General features: G+C 40.6%; 1 protein-coding gene across 2 annotated transcripts in view; it reads left to right on the forward strand.

The window, feature by feature from the left end:
* The window catches only part of KATNBL1 (katanin regulatory subunit B1 like 1), a 55,512-nt gene that overhangs the window by 1,606 nt on the left and 37,348 nt on the right, over nt 1-16,558 (forward strand). The window contains exon 2 of one of the 2 annotated variants that reach the window (XM_074955729.1): nt 9,764-9,971. The exons of the other annotated variant lie outside the window; for it this stretch is intronic. The gene's annotated coding sequence lies outside the window, so the exon portion shown is untranslated. The remainder of the gene's footprint in view (nt 1-9,763; nt 9,972-16,558) is intronic. 2 annotated transcript variants of the gene reach the window in all.

Genomic DNA, 16,558 nt, shown 5'->3' on the forward strand with positions numbered 1-16,558 from the left:
GCATTAGTTTGAATTCCTAAACTTATATTTGACAATATAAGAGAAGAAAGGGGGGATTTGATAGCTGCTTTCAACTACCTGAAGGGGGGTTCCAAAGAGGATGTATCTAGACCAGTGGTTCCCAAACTTGTTCCGCCGCTTGTTCTGGCCGCTCTGTTGGAAGCAGCGGCCAGTACGTCCCTCGGCCCGCGCTACTTCCAGCAGATTCCATTGGCCTGGAGCAGCGAACCACGGCCACTGGGAGCCGCGATCAGCGAAACCTGTGGACGCGGCAGGTAAACAAACCGGCGCGGCCCACCAGGGGCTTTCCCCGCACAAGCGGCGGAACAAGTTTGGGAACCACTTGTCTAGACGGTTCTCAGTGGTACCAGATGACAGAACGAGGAATAATGGTCTCAAGTTGCAGTGGGGGGAGGTTTAGGGTGGATATTAAGAAAAACTTTTTCACTAGGAGGGTGGTGAAGCACTGGAATGGGTTACCTAGGGAGGTGGTGGAATCTCCTTCCTTAGAGGTTTTTAAGGTCACGTTTGATAAAGCTTTGGCTGGGATGATTTAGTTGGGGTTGGTCCTGCTTTGAGCAAGGGGTTGGACTAGATGACCTCCTGAGGTCCCTTCCAACCCTGATATTCTATGATTCGAGAATTGTAGTTATAATAATCATGCTTGCACGAGGGCCAGTGAGACATGGTGCATCTATGTGTTTGTTTGTTTTTACCTAGTTGTCTTGTCTGTGTTACAGCTGAAATCAGACGATTACAAACCCTGTTGTAATGGGGACAAGCTATCAACATGGCATTTAATTAGTTTAAAAATAATGTGTTAAAAGTCTCTGTCTACCCTTTTGCTAATAATGCACTGAACGGTACCTTGTAGCCGCCAAGACCTTGTCCTAGTTTAAAATCTTGTTTGTAGGGGCTTAGCATTTTATAGGCTAAGCATTCTAAAATTTTTGCCTAAAATATAAAGATCTATCCAGATCTAAACCCTGACTTCCAAACTTGGTCAGAGAGGCTACACTGGTGACTTTGGAAATGCTAGGGACTGTGGCAACTGTGTAAATCACTTGTTGACCAAAGGGATGCCTTGTAGAGGTCAGGACCCAAATAATTAGTAGGAGGTGGCGAGGATGTGTGGCTGAGCCACAGGTATAAATTTAGAGGGCTCCTGCAAGAGCTCCTTTTCAAGTAGAGAGAGCCCCTGACAAAGTGAGGGCGCATAGTAATGCAGTGAGCTGCTAAGGTAAGGAGAGTTTGGCTACATGGGGAGGAGTCCAAGGGATTTAAGAATTAGAAAGGCACTAAGTCCGCAGCAAAGTAACTGACAGAAAAAAGAAAATATACCCTAAACTTAGGCTAAATAAAAAAGCCCCGTGAGTAAAGATGCAGACAAAAGACCAGCAGCAGGGTGCAGACTACTCAGTTTATTGCACTGATCTGTCTTGTGGGCAGGGGGTGTATATGAGCATGCGGTGCAAGACATTCATGGCCCTCGGATACCGAATACATGCACTGGAATATTGAAAGTGTAAGGTGGGAAACTGAGTCTCAAGTCTACCCAGTTTAGCCTTAATCAGTTTTCACCTTCATTTTTACTATTTCAGACAATAATTGTCACTTATACTCTCTGAATGTATATTTATGCCAGGTGATAAACAGATAAGACAGAATTGGCAGGAGGCCCAAGTTACTACATTCTGGGCCACTGGGAAGTTCTGTACTTCATGATCGGTCATTGCCGCCTCTGATCTTTAGCCTGGTCCTTGAGACCCATTCTTTCAGTTTCTGGTCTGGTGTTTCTCCAATGTGGGCCTTGTTCACTTGGGTCTTAATAAATATGTAATGAGGAAATGTATAAACCTTTCTTCAGTCAGCATTAAGCATGTTAAGTGTTGTGTATTGTATGGGTTACCTAAAACAAAGTGCAAGCTTCAGTTTACACAACTGTCACGGTTTGTCATTCTGTTTCTGCATCACCCTGCTTCTGGATTTTCCCAGTAAAGGGGGCTTCTTGTCATATAGGTTTGTTTACTTTATACGTAAAATCATTTAGAACAGCATTATATTTTTCCTGTCAGCAGTAACATCATTTTAAACAAATCAGAAATTCTATTTAAAAGGAAAATTGGCAAAACAACACTTATGCCAGCAAAACTTTGGCCTAAGTGTTACCTCATTTTAAATGCATTCACTATCCATAATAGTAAATTATTAAAGTGTAACTAAGAGAGCTCTTAATCACACCATTTAGCAATTCTTTATCTTTGTATTATCATCCACTTTGGATGGAGGGGAGAGGTTAAAGAGCATTCTGACCCCAAAATGTCAGTATTTTCTTTCTTTTTCATTCAAAATCCAACCTTATGTTTGTGAATAATTACAAAAAAAACCCCTTAATTAGCAATTTTCCCTGTCGCATTTTGAGGAGTACCTCTGTTTTAGGGCCTTAATAATCATGGTACCCCAAAAGGAAACCAGGGTGGCTGAAGTGGAGAAGCAAAGTGAGACATAGGTAATGGCAGAGAGATTTTTCAGGGACATAGCAGAGTGGTCCCACCTCCTGTCCAACATCTCCTGTCCTGTTAAAGAGGATGAAAGTCTTGGGGCCGGAGAGCATCAACTGGAGCGGAAGGAAATGATCCCATATTTGGGACTTGTTTTCCAGATGATGTTATGATATCGTCTCACACTGAGGATATCCCTCTGGGAGTAGGGACTCCAGTTTTTAGGGAGAGATGGGCAATAGTAGTGGGGATTCAATTAGAAGAACTATAGATAGCTAGATTTGTGATGACCGAGAGAACCACATGATGGATTGCCTGCTGGGTGTGAAGATAGTGGATCTCACATCTAGATAGTCTTACAGGTAGTGCTGTGGACTTGTTACATGTAGATACCAGTGACGTGGAAGTATGAGAGAGAGGTCCTGGAGGCCAAATTTAGTCTCTAGGTAAGAGGTTAAAGGCCAGGACCTCCATGGTAGCATTCTCTGTTTCCCCATGCAGGGCCAGTAAGACAGGCAAAACTGCAAGGTCTCAATGTGTGGATGAGACAATGGTATAGGGATCTGGCTTTATTTGGAACTGGGGAAGGAGTGGCCTGTACAGGAGAGATGGACTCAACCTAAAACAAAATAGCTTAAAAAATCCTCTACAGCATTTTTAATCTTAAGGGGTGAGGGAAAGTCAATAGCTGGGGAGGAGCACATGGTTCAGTCAGAGGTGAGGTATTTATTAAAGGGGAAACTCTATATCCCTGTAAAAGGGAAAAGGAAAAAGTTGGTGAAGTACAGGTAGGAGCTAGTGAGGAAAAGATAGATGAGACTTCCATTTAAATATAACACACAAAGGCAAGCAACTTAAAACTGACAATGTCCAGGTGCTTATATACATAAGCTAGATGTTCACTCATCTCTTTTACATAGACTAGAATGCCTGGAATTAGACAAGGATATTGATGTAAGAGGCATCACAGAAACTTGGTGGACTGAGGATAATCAATGGGACACAGTAATAACAGGGTATAAAATATATAGGAATAACAGAGTAAGCAGTCCTTGTGGGGGAGTGGCATTATATGTAAAAATAGAGTCAAATGAGGTAAATGAAACAAACTGGATAGAAATTCCATGCTTGAATAAAGGGTATAGCAATAGGAATGTACTACCGACCCCCTGACCAGGATGACAGTGATTGTGAAATGGTCAGGGAGGTGAGGGTACAAAAATAGACAGGGCAATAATAACTAAATGTCACCTCAGGGCATGATGCAGAGAGAAAACGTCTAGACACCATAAATGACTGCTTCTTGGAGCAGCTAGTCCTGGAACCCATAAAGGGAGAGGCAGTTCTTGATTTAGTCCTAAGTGAAGCACAGGATCTGGTCCACGAAGTAACTACAGTTGAACTGCTTGGTAATAATAACAATAATGTTATTAAATTGAACATCCTTGTAAGAGGGATAATACCAAAAAAACACACTATGGTAAGATTTAACATCAAAAAGGGGCATTACACAAAAATGAGGATGCTTGTTAGATGGAAATTAAAAGAAGCTGTCATAAGGGTTACATGTATGCAAAAACACCATAATTGAGGTTCACGCTAAATGTGTACCAGTAAAGACCAGAGGAACAAAAGAAGGCCACTGTGGCTAAACAGCAGAGTAACAGACATTAGAAACAAAAAGGCATCTTTTAAGATTTGGAAGTCAAATTCTACTAGGCATAATAGGAAGGAACACAAAGGCTACGTTTACATTGGCAGCTGAACAACAAAACTTTTATCTTTCAGAGGTGTTTAAAAAAAACACACACACACCCCGAAAGACACAAGTTTTGCCCATGACAGATGCCAGTGTGAACTGCTCTTTGTCAGCAGGAGCACTCACTGCTTATTGGGGGTCGAAGTTTTTTGGCGGCAGGAGAACTGACAAACAGCGGCTACACTGAGCATCTTTTAGCGACATGGCTGTAGCGACACAGCCCTGTTGCTAAAAGCTGCATAGTGTAGACATAGCCAAACTGTGGCAGGTAAAGTGTAAAAGTATACTAAGGTGAGCCAAGAAAGAATTTGAGCAGCAACTTGCTAAAGAAGCAAAAAGTAATGGCAAAAATATTTAAGTACATCAGAAACAGGAAGCATGCCAGACAGACAGTGAGGCTGTTACATGACCAAGGTGTTAAATGAGCACTCAAGGAAAATAAGGTCACTGCAGAGAAGCTAAACATTGGTATTCACTGCAGAGGATATGGTGTAGATACCCACATCAGAGCTATTCTTGGGCAACAAATCTGAATTACTTTCTCACATTAATGTATCAATAGAAAGAGGTTTCAGAACAAATTGATAAACGGTAATAAGTCACCATGACTAGAGGGTATTCATTCAAGAGTTCTAAAGGAACTCAAATATGAAATTGCAGAACTATTAACTGGTATGTAAAGTATCTCTGAAAGAAGACTGAGTAGTAGATGGCTGGATGATAGCTAATGTAATGCTGATTTTTTTTTTTTTTTTTTTTTTTTTTTTTTAAGGGCTTCAGAGGTAATCTGGCAACTAGCTGGTGAACCTAACTTCTGTATTGGGCAAATTGGTAGAATCTATAGTGAAGCATAATTATTGAACTCAGAGATGAATATGGTATGTTGGGGAAGATTCAACATGGCTTTTGTAAAGGGAAGCCATACCTCACCAATCTTTTAAAAATTTTGAGTGTGTCAGCAAACATGTGGGTAAGGGTGATTCAGTTGATATAGTTTGGATTTTCAAAAAGCCTTTGACAAGGCTCCTCACCAAAGCCTCTTAAGAAAACTTAAGGAAACATGGGATAACAGGGAAGGGCCTCTTGTGGATCAGTAACTGGTTTAAAATGTCGGAAACAAAGGGTAGGAATAAGTGGTCCATTTCTACAATGGAGAGAGGTAGATAGTAGGGTCCCCCAAGATTCTGTAAGGGGACCTGTGGTGTTCAACGTACTTCCTTTCTCAGATCATTAATGAGTGAACAGTGAAGTGGCAAAGTTTGCAGATGACACAAAGTTATTCAAGATAGTTAAATCCAAAGCGGGTGAAATTTAAAGCTAATTTCATATTTTTGAGGTTAACAAGCAGAGATCTGATTTCTTCTTGTTGTTTTTTAAAAATGGGTTAATTTAAATCTTTGTGTAGACAAAGCAGTTTGTATTTTCACATATGAGCTGATAAATAGCAATCCAAGACTTGAACACCATAGGTTGAAGACAAGGCCCATAAGAATCTTCAGAGAGCCCAGAACAATAGCTTCGAGAGATGGAGTCTCCCATTCATTTCAGTGAGGTGTTAACTCCAATGCCTACTGGTGATTTTAAATGTTGGTATTTGTTAATTCATTATATAAGAAAGGAGAGAGAGGATCACAGATCTGTGCAGTTTACTGTGAGTTGATCTTATTTTGGTGCCATGTGTTGGTTGCATATTGGAGAATAGTACCACTTATTTTTTCCTAATCAAGAAAGACCCGAAGAAGCCACAGATATACTCAGTCCCCACCAAGGAGGAGCTAAGATAAAGGAGCTCAGAACATGTACAGTCACAATCTACTGAGAGTAATTTTTCATTTGGTTAGGCATAGGGATGAAACTTGAAGAGTACTGCATACCCCCCGTTTGACACCAGCCCTTTGAAAACTTGAAGCTGAGACAGCTTCCCTTTAAACTTTCATTCCCATCTTTCTGCACACATTGACTTGTTATGAGAGGGTGCTCACAAACGCTGTCAGATTTAGATTGGGTTCCGCTGAAGGAAGATCAAACAGAGAATGATCTTGTTTTTCCTGCACAAAAGTGCATCTGCCTTGGCATAGTGTAAGCAGGCACAAAGTGAAACTGGCAGCTTACAAAATTGCTTATAAGTATTCTTTTAAGCAGACTTAATCAATCTTAGTTTTAATATTGCTCTTTTTTGTAAACATTGAGGGCCAAGGAGAAATGTGACATTCTTTCTGCTTCATGTTTAAAAGTAAACCTAAATTCCTGCCTTACTGCAAGTATTCACACTAATAATTTTTAATTAACGTGCATTGAACTCATAAATTATCATATCAAAATATGCAGTCTTGCAGATAGGCTGATTGAATGTTCTCTCATCACTGTAACTTCAATATGTCAAGCTTCTAATCTTTTAAACTGGAAGCCTTTAACTACAATTTCCTAAGACTGAGGAAGAAAAATCTCTTAAAATTCCATGTTAAAGGCCACTATCCTCTCTTTAATAAACCAATTAGATATATCATTTTATATATTGTAAAACAAGCTGTAGGTTTCTTTCAGTTAGAATACAGGAGACAATCAATATGAAGTAATAACTAATAATTTTCTCTTGGTTTTGTTAGGTGATCTGTTACTTGCTATCTAAAATGCCTAAGGGTTTTTAATCTGGAAATACGTACTCATAGCTATATTGAGTGTTCTTAAGAGTGTCACGTTTTTTAATACATGTTTGAAAAGATCTATGTAGCTACTTGAACCAGTGACTGTCTTTCTGTGTGTTGGGAAGGTACCTACAACAGCATGAATTCCCAAACAAACTTTAACTTAGGCCTTGTCTTTGCTAGGAAAAAAAATGTTTCCTAAAACACATGAAAAACACAGATTTCTAGTCTTCTAGGATTTTGTTGGCTACCATGTATGTGATAAAAATACACCTTCCCCATCTTCCCCCATTGTGGACTTACCTGGTTACAATCCCTCAAATATCTTTCCTTGCAATGCAAACACTAAAAAGCAAGGAATTACAGCTACAGTCATATCTAATACAATATCGGTCTACAGTACTCCATTGTACTGAATGCCCTTTTTAAAATGCTGAATTTTAATTCAGTGGTACTACTGCAGTCAGTGTATGCACATCAAACAGTTTGAAAATAACATTACAGTGCACAGCCCTGGAACACACCATTTAAAGTAATACCAATTTTAATGTTAAAATACAATATTGTACTAGGTAGGGGAAGAAGGCAAAGTAGATTACATATTCAATTTATTACCTTAGTAAAATCAGACTAATAAAGTTTTATGCACAGATGTCTTCTACGTACATTCAAAATACCATAAGTGATGCACTGGTGGGATTTTTTTTTCCTTTTTCACTTTCTTGATGTGTGTGCTGAGGGTGATGGCATTACCAAAAAGATTTAGTGTGAATTTAGTGTCATAGTGGTAGCAGGGTAATGCTTGGAGATTGTTGGGTTGGACGGGACTGTTACCTTAACTTAAGATATTCTTGATTTTTAGTGATTGTGTTGTGAGGAAATAATGTCAAAAAACCTTAACTCAAAGTTAACAAAGCTTTCTGTGACCATTTATACTTTTCTTAATGTTACATGTATATGTGGGGACAGAGGAGCTGTCTGTGGAGCTAGGAAAGTAATCAGATCTCCTCCATTTAAAACAGTGCACCAGGCAGAGAAAGCTTCAGTCTATGCGCCAGCTTTCTTTGGTCGCACACAAAGCTTTTTATGTGAAGTTGGGTGAACATGGAAGACTAAAAAGCTTTGAGTGCTGGCTGGAGAAAGCTTGTTTTTAGACTTTCTATGCCAGGAATGTAATGTTTCACACTGAATAGAATTGGCTTTTCCAAAAAACTGTGATATAGGCTATTTTTTAAGTTCGCTATTGTGGTTAATTTATTAACTCTGTGGCTCTGGTTCTCCACTACACCAATGGCTCTCAACCTTTACTGTACCCCTTTCAAGAGTCTTATTTGTCTTTTGTACCCCCAAGTTTCACCTCACTTAAAAACTTACAAAATCAGACAGAAAAATACAAAAGCATCACAACACACTGTTACTGAAAAATTGCTTACTTTCTCATTTTTACCATATAATTATTAAAATCAATTGGAATATAATTATTGTACTTACATTTCAGTGTATAGTATACAGAGCAGTATAAACAAATCATTGTCTATGAAATTTTAGATTGTATTGACTTTGCTAGTGCTTTGTATGTATGCTGTTGTAAAACTAGTTAAATATCTAGATGAGTTTAATTTGATGTACTCCCTGGAAGACCTCTGCATACCCCTGGCTGAGAACCACTACACTACTGCTGCTTAATGTCTTCCTTGAGGATTTGCAAGAGAGAGAATACTTGGGTGGTAAAAAGATGGTTTATTGCAGTCGTTCTCAAACTTTTGTACTAGTAACCCCTTTCACATAGCAAGCCACTGAGTGTGACCCCCCACATATAAATTAAAAACACGTTTTTCTATATTTAACACTATTATAAATGCTGGAAACAAAGTGGGGTTTGGGGTGGACAGTGACAGCTCACGACTCCCTCATGTAATAACCTCATGACCCCCTCAAGGGTCCTGACCCCCAGTTTGAGAACTCCTGATTTATTGGCTCTGTGCTAGCCCCTGTTCGAAGCATATCAGGGGAAGGGGACATAAAGTACAGTTAACTTCCTGGCTGCCAGAATGTCCCGTGTGGCTGTAGGTAGTCAGATGTATTCAGACGGGCCTATAGTTAAATGGCAATGCTTTGACACTAAGTAGGATCTTGCTTAATTAGAGCTGGAATGTGTTTAATTGGTGTCAAACTAAAAGATGTAGAAATATGTAGTAGTTAAAATCTCTGACGGGCAAAAAGCATTGGTTTGGTATAGTTCAATTGAGTTGGCTTAATGTGACTAAAAAGGCTCCTTTAGGGTATGTCTTCAGTGCAGTAGAAGACCTGCGGCTGGCCCTGGTCAACTGACTCACCCTTATGGAACTCAGGCTATGGGACTAAAAATATCAGTGTAGATATTTAGGCCCAGGCCTGAACATCTTCTGTACTGCTATTTTTAGCCTGTCGGATAAGATCAAGTCTCAGTGCTGTGGGGTTTAATTACTGTAAACAGACCCTGAATGCTCCTTAAGACTCAGGCTAATAATTTGAAGTTGTCTTGGTCTGCACAGTTTCTGTATCAGTATACTGTCTGTTAGGAATGTGACTTTTTAATTGATATAGTTATAGGTGTACACGTAGTGTGGGCATAATTGTGCTGGAATAAAGATGCTTTATGTCAGAATAGCGTAGTCTCCTTCCTGCATAGCCTGTACGAGTATTATTACTGCATCAGCAGTCGGATAGTACCACTTTAACTACACCCAAGTAGTACAACTTTTGTGTGGAGACAAGGCATGTATTGTCTGAAACCATACAATATGGTCAGCTGTTACCCTGCATCTTAAAAAGCATTAAGAGGGCTTTTTAGTCATACTAAGTAAATTCTGTTGCAGAACATCCCTGGTGTGCCATCAAGACAGAGCCTGAGAGCTCTCAAAACAAATGTGGAATTTTTGAATTCTGTGTTATAATTACCATCAGATCCACAGATGAATAAAAGTTTACACTGGTCTTTGGGCCAAGAAAGGAAAAAAGTAATAATGCCACAGGAGGAAACTACCATAGCTAGCATGGCACAGGCCCATGCAGATATCGCTCTGGGTATGTTTAATTTCTCCCTCTTTCACAATGTTTACTTTTAGACAAATTTTTATGTAATCTCAGATAAAGATGAAATTTTGCATGTGTTGATTGCATAATTGCAGTGGCAGAATGCATCGTTGTTGCAATGTGGATTTTGTCTCTGCATTGCTAGCTCTACTGGCCTAGAAGGAAGTATCTTTCCCAAGTTGAAGGAGCCAAAATCTACGTCAGTAGAGGCATCAAAGGGAAGGAATACTACCTCTGTAACAAGGCTCACCCTTCCTGTAGGTCCCTCTGATAGTGTTCTGTGGGAATCCAGATCTAGGAATGACTGCTGGGTGTGCCATATCCCTGCCTTCCACCCTCTGGCCCATAAGGCAGAACAGTGCAGATATGTGCAGTAACTTGTATAGATTTCCTGTCTGCACTTTGGTGCTCTCTCTTGGGGAGATGGCTGTGTTTTGGTAATTGGAGGAGCCCCAGGCAGCATGGCTCATAGAGAAACCATGATATTAAGATTTTTGCAGACAAATAGGCAGCAGCGTGTAAGCACTGATCCTCTTTTTGTGGCCTTTGCCACTAGTAAATTATAAGGAATCTGTTGGTTTAAGGGACTGAACTCCCAGCTTCTTCCATGTTGGGGTGTGTGTAAATCTCAGCCCCTAGTAAAAGAGTCAGGTGGGAACTGTAAATTAAAACCAATGGGGAGTCTTCACTTCCCTGCATAGGGGAATATCGGTCTTTTAATGTGTAAATAAATGTCTGTTATTAGGGCCCTACCAAATTCATGGTCCATTTTGGTCAATTTCACAGTCATAGGAATTTAAAAATCATAAATTTCATGATTTCAGCTATTTCAATCTGAAAATTTAAAGGTGTTGTGATTATGGGGATCATGACTCAAAAAGGAGTTGGGGCGGGCGCACTGCCTTCAGAGCTGGGCAGCTGGAGAGTGGCAGCTGCTGGCTGGGAGCCCAGCTCTGCAGGCAGTCCCGCCGCCAGCAGCAGCACAGAAGTAAGGATGGCATGGTATGGTATTACCCTCAGTAAGCAGTCACCACTCTCCGGCAACCCAGCTCTGAAGGCAGCAGCACAGGAGTAAGAGTGGCATGGTATGTATAGTATTGCCACCCTTACTCCTGCACTGCTGCTGGCAGGGTACTGCCTTCAGAGCTGGGCACCCGGCCAACAGCTGCTGCTCTCCGTCCACCCAGCTCTGAAGGCAGTGCAGAAGTGACCCCCTCCCCCGCTCCAAAAAAAAAACAACTTTGCAGTCCTCCCTGTAACTTTTGGGTTAAGACACCCAATTTGAGAATTGATGGTCTTCCCCTGTAAAATCTGTATAGTATAGGATAAAAGCACACACAAGACCAGATTTCGGGGCAGGGAGGGGAGAGTGAGCAGATTTCACAGTCAGTGACGTTTTTCATGGCCATGAATTTGGTAGGGCCCTAGCTATTATGAAGTAGTTACTAAATTGGAATGTTAAACATAGATAATTAATATCAGTGTGAATATTTGTCCTTTGTTAATGTAATTAAATAATGACATGGAGTGTATAGTTGTCTTTTTATAGGCACTTATATGCTTCAAACAACTAGAAAACAAAAGACATGGACTGGCAGGGAATTCTACTGGCAGGCAGGCAGCAAGTAACTTAAGGGTTGCGGGGGGCGGGAAGAGCAAGAAAGCATATAAAAATATTGCACTGATGTTACTTGCAGGCATAGTCTGTAGCAGAGAGTGGTCCTAGGAGGAAGTTTGCCTTCAAATCAGGAAGCTGAAAGGTGTACTATCAACTTAATTTTTTTAGAATTTCGGTTTAAAAAAAAAAAAAAACCTTTCTGCTCATCTGTTTATAGTGGGATCTTCTCAGTCTTTCTGCCTTGTTAACTGACTATAGAAAGTGCTGTCAATTGCACAAAGTAAACAAATTGAAAAATATTTTTTTCTTCACTAACTTTTGTTTTCGTAATCTTATTTGTAACACTAATAGGAGCAATGCTTTCAGACAAATATAACCAAGTTGAGCATCGCTTTTTAAAAGCACTAGCACATGCTGAACGAAGTAGGCAATTGACCAAAAGCCCATAACCCAAACTCCTTTGTGTGAGAGGAAAAAGGACACAACCCTACCTGCTTCTGTTACATAATTACAGGTGAAAGTAATATTACAGAAAAGTGCTCCATTTCAACTTGGTCACAGATAAGTAATATCAAAATAACTGCAGTCTTCTCTGATCCATGAGAGCCTGAATCTAGCAGTCAGAGTGCTGGCAAATATTAACATAAACCCATTTCCCTTTAAAGGTAATTGGCTAGAGTGTGGATTGTCATTTGTCAGCCTTTGAGTCTCTGCCTCCCCTTTATAGCCTTAGCAAAGCTCTTTGTACATACTTAGTTCAGTCATCCACCTGGGTCACCTTCCATATATGAGCATGTGGTGAGATTCATGACTTAATTTATTGAGCTAGTCCCGGATTGTAAACAGATCCAAAACATTGTTTGAGTAATTCTGTGACTCCTAAGTGGCATAGCCACAAAAGGTTGGTAGAAGTCTTGGAAGAATGCTGTTTAGTTTTACACACAAAATAATATTTTGAGTGGATCACAAAAATAATTGCTGGCTTATATAAATAGGATTTGATTTAAATAGTTGGTAAATGTCGATTTTACTTGACACGTTGAAATTAACGAAAAAAATAATCCATCAGTAACAGTGGCAACCACCGCCTTCTCTGCACCTTGTATTTGCAGGAATCCAATGTCACCAGCCCCACAGCTGCATAGGGAACCCTCTGCAGTCCTGCTATTATGCCTCTGCTCACCTATTCTCTGGCAGGGAGTACGTTTTGCTCATGATTTGTGTCAAGCTGCATTAGGATGATAACTGGAATGTAACTAAACAAACAAACTAGCATATACATTTTATTTTTATTAAAAACAAGCCCTTAATACAGTACATGACCTACTGTACCATATTTATAAAGCTTGGCCTCAAAAGTTAAATATTTTTCCTCTCATTCTTTCTTTTTATAGAAAAATTGCCTTTAACTCAGTTTTTTTTAATAGACGCATGGATTGAACATATTTTTTTATTTATTTAAATGTTTTAAGAGATTATAAATTTAGGCCTTAAAGTATTTTGTATTAAGTTCAGATTTCATTTCAAACAGGTTTATTTAAAAAAGAAAATTTATAATTCATATAAAAAATAAAATCACTTTTATCCACCTTGCTTACGAACTTTAATTGCTTAATTGAACTTTGGTTCAATTGGTCGTTCTAAAAACACCCACCAGATAAAGCTGTGATAGTTTCTTTATAGAGTACTCTACATGTATCCAAATCTTTACAACCTTGTCCCAAAAGAACTGCAAGTTAATAATGCAGCTGTTGAAGCTGGACCTCACAGAATTTTTAGTCATTTCATCAGCTTAATGTTTTGAAAATATGGACTAATGATTAAATTGCCTTTTACATAAGCTGTGCTTTAAATTAAAGAAGACTTAAATGTATTACGTGGTCTGCTAAAGAAAATTAAAAGTACCTTTTTCTGTTCATTTAAAGCAGGTGCTTTTATGGAACTTTCAGAAGAACACTGTTACGAAGTAAAAAAGTGAAAGTTGTGGTTGGGTATTTTTTGTAATATGGACACTTCCCCCAAAACTGGACTGAGATATCAATATATACATTACCATTTGACAGCTTGTTGATGGCCTTTATATGTAACAGTTTCAGTCTTTACTGATGTGGTCTGGTTTCAGATAATTGCTTAGAAATAAGTGCAATACCCCCCATTACAATACATCCAGTCCGCCAGATTTATACTGTTAAGTTATCTGACAAGGCGCCTGGCCTTGGTTTATCAATAATATCCTCAGCTATGAAGATATTTTTTCTCATCAGTACAGCTGTTAGAGTCTCTGCAGCATGTGAGCTGATAGATTTAATTTTTTTTTCAGTGACTTGTAGGAATGGATTAACTTACTCTCTATTGAATGAAAGGGGACTCACTTATCAAGTCACAAATAAGTGGCAACCAGCTGTTTCCAGTAATAGGACCGATATACAGTAACTCCTCAATTAATGTTGTAGTAATATTCCTGAAAAATGCTACTTTAAGCGAAACAATGTTAAGCGAATCCAATTTCCCCATAAGAATTAATGTGAATGGGGTTAGGTTCCAGGGAAACTTTCTTTCGCCAGACAAAAGACGATATACATATACACCTATATACACAGTATAAGTTTTAAACAAACAATTTAATACTGTACACAGCAATGATGATTGTGAAGCTTGGTTGAGGTGGTGAAGTCAGAGGGTGGGATATTTCCCAGGGAATGGCTTACTGCTAAATGATGAACTAGTACTTGGCTGAGCCCTCAAGGGTTAACACGTTGTTAATGTAGCTTCACACTCTACAAGGCAGCATGAATGGAGGGAGGAGACACAGCATGTCAGAAAGAGAGAGATACACTCACTGTGTGTGTGTGTGTGTGTGTGTGTGAGAGAGAGAGAGATGCACATTGCCCCTTTAAGTATGCTGACCCCACTGTAAGTACACTGCCTTTTTAACTAGATCAGCAAGTTGAAACAGCAGCTGCTGCCAGCAAGCTCCCTCTGTCCTGAGCCCTGTCCGTCCCCCCTGCTCTGTGGAGATACCCTGACATTAGCACCCCTTTTCCCCGTCTCCCCCTCTGCACAGCAAGCAGGATGCTCCTGGGAGCAGCTCCAAGGCAGAGGGCAGTTGGGGGGAGGGACAGCTGAACTGCCTGGCAATTGATAACCTGCTGGGTGACTGCCGCACAGGGAACTTAGGGAAGCTGATGGGGGGCTGTTGGTCCACCCTGGTTCCAAGCCCCCGCCAGTTCGCTCCAACGGGCTGCTCTTTCTGCAAGCAGTGGACAAAGCAGGCGGCTACCAAACAACATTATAAGGGAGCATTGCACAACTTTAAACAATCATGTTCCCTAATTGATCAGCAACGAAACAACGTGAACCGGGACAACGTTAAGTGAGGAGTTACTGTATTGCATAGAACACTGGATCTCAAAGTACAGATTGTTATAGATCTTAACCTTCCAAATGTAATCCTGATCTTTAAAGTGTGTGTGTGTGTCCTCACACATACCCTATGAGTAAGGCTGTTTTAGTCACAGGTATTTTTTAGTAAAAGTCATGGACAGGTCCCGGGCAGTAAACAAAAATTCACAGGCCCATGACCTGTCTATGACTTTTACTAAAAATACCTGTGACTAAAACTGGGGGGGAGACTCAGTGGGCACAGCCCAGGGAGACGCCATGGGTGCTGGGGAGGGGGGGTGAGTTGCAGCCCAGGGGACGCTGTGGTGCTGGAGAGTTGGGCACGGCCCGCGGGGGTGCCATGGGCGCTGGGGAGGGGGTGCAGCCCAGTGGGGCACAAGTGCTGGGGGGGGAGTTATGGCCTGGCAGGGAGTGTGGGTGCTGGAGGGGGGGGTTGGTGGAGCTAGGGCAGACTCCCTACCCAGTTCCTGGTAAGCAGCGGCCCTAGCTCCACATGCTGCCTCCGCTCCACCTGAAGCCCCTGTTCTGCAGCTCCCATTGGCTGGGAACCGCAGCCAATGAGAGATGCGGGGGCAGTGCCTGGCTGCTGGCAGAGGCAGCATGTGGAGCTACGGGAACTGAGGGAGAGGAGCCCCCCTCCCATCCCTACCCCACTCCCTGGTAAGCAGCAGCCCTGAGCCCCCAAACACCCAAACTCCTGCTGCTGGGGAGGGGGGCAGCCCAGCGACTGCCCCAGCAGCAGCCAGCGCAACTGACCCGGAGGCTGCCTGAGCTGGTCAGGCGGTTCCTAGGCCAGCTGCACAGGGCTGTTGCAGAAGTCACGGAAAATCACGAAATCCGTGACAAACACGGACCCTTACTTATGAAAAGTAATTGCATGTTCAAAGTTTCATCTTGATTTCTCACATTTCTTAACTCTTCATGAATCTTATACTTTTGGTATATTATGAATACTTGTGATGTAAATTTACACTAATAGTATAGATACTAAGTTTGTGTTGAATGGACACAAATCTAGGTCTAAAATTCGTTATTTATAATCAAGTACAGTTGAGGCACACAGGTTATCTGTGTACAGATGGTAAGATACACCAGCATCAGAATCTTCGTTTAATGTTGACCATACTCACCATTTTTATTAAGCGAAACTAAAATGGTCAATTATAAATGTGATAAGTGAATGTTTCACATATGTTGCAAAGCATAGTTAACGTTTTATAAATGAGATCAACTCCAATAGCTAATTAAGTATGCAGTCGCCTACCTTGAGAAATTTATAGTAAAACAAATGACAGGTAAAGATTTTGTATGGGCTTTTTGTCTGAAATTTCAGGGACCAGGATGCTTTTCTCGATATCCAGATGAACATACATCATTAATTTTATTTTCTACTATGTTTCTCCTGAAATCCACCAACTTACCTGTTACCTAAATGAGTCTCTTCCGAATGTAGCAGTAGTGTATGCTAGTCTTTTCCCAGTCAGATCTGCATAGGTTTTAATTTTAAATGATAAATCTTCACATTGCAGACTTCCAGTTCATTTCAATTGGTATCTGA

Source organism: Natator depressus, chromosome 6, assembly GCF_965152275.1.
Source record: "Natator depressus isolate rNatDep1 chromosome 6, rNatDep2.hap1, whole genome shotgun sequence".
In the NCBI taxonomy this organism is placed as follows: Eukaryota; Metazoa; Chordata; order Testudines; family Cheloniidae; genus Natator; species Natator depressus.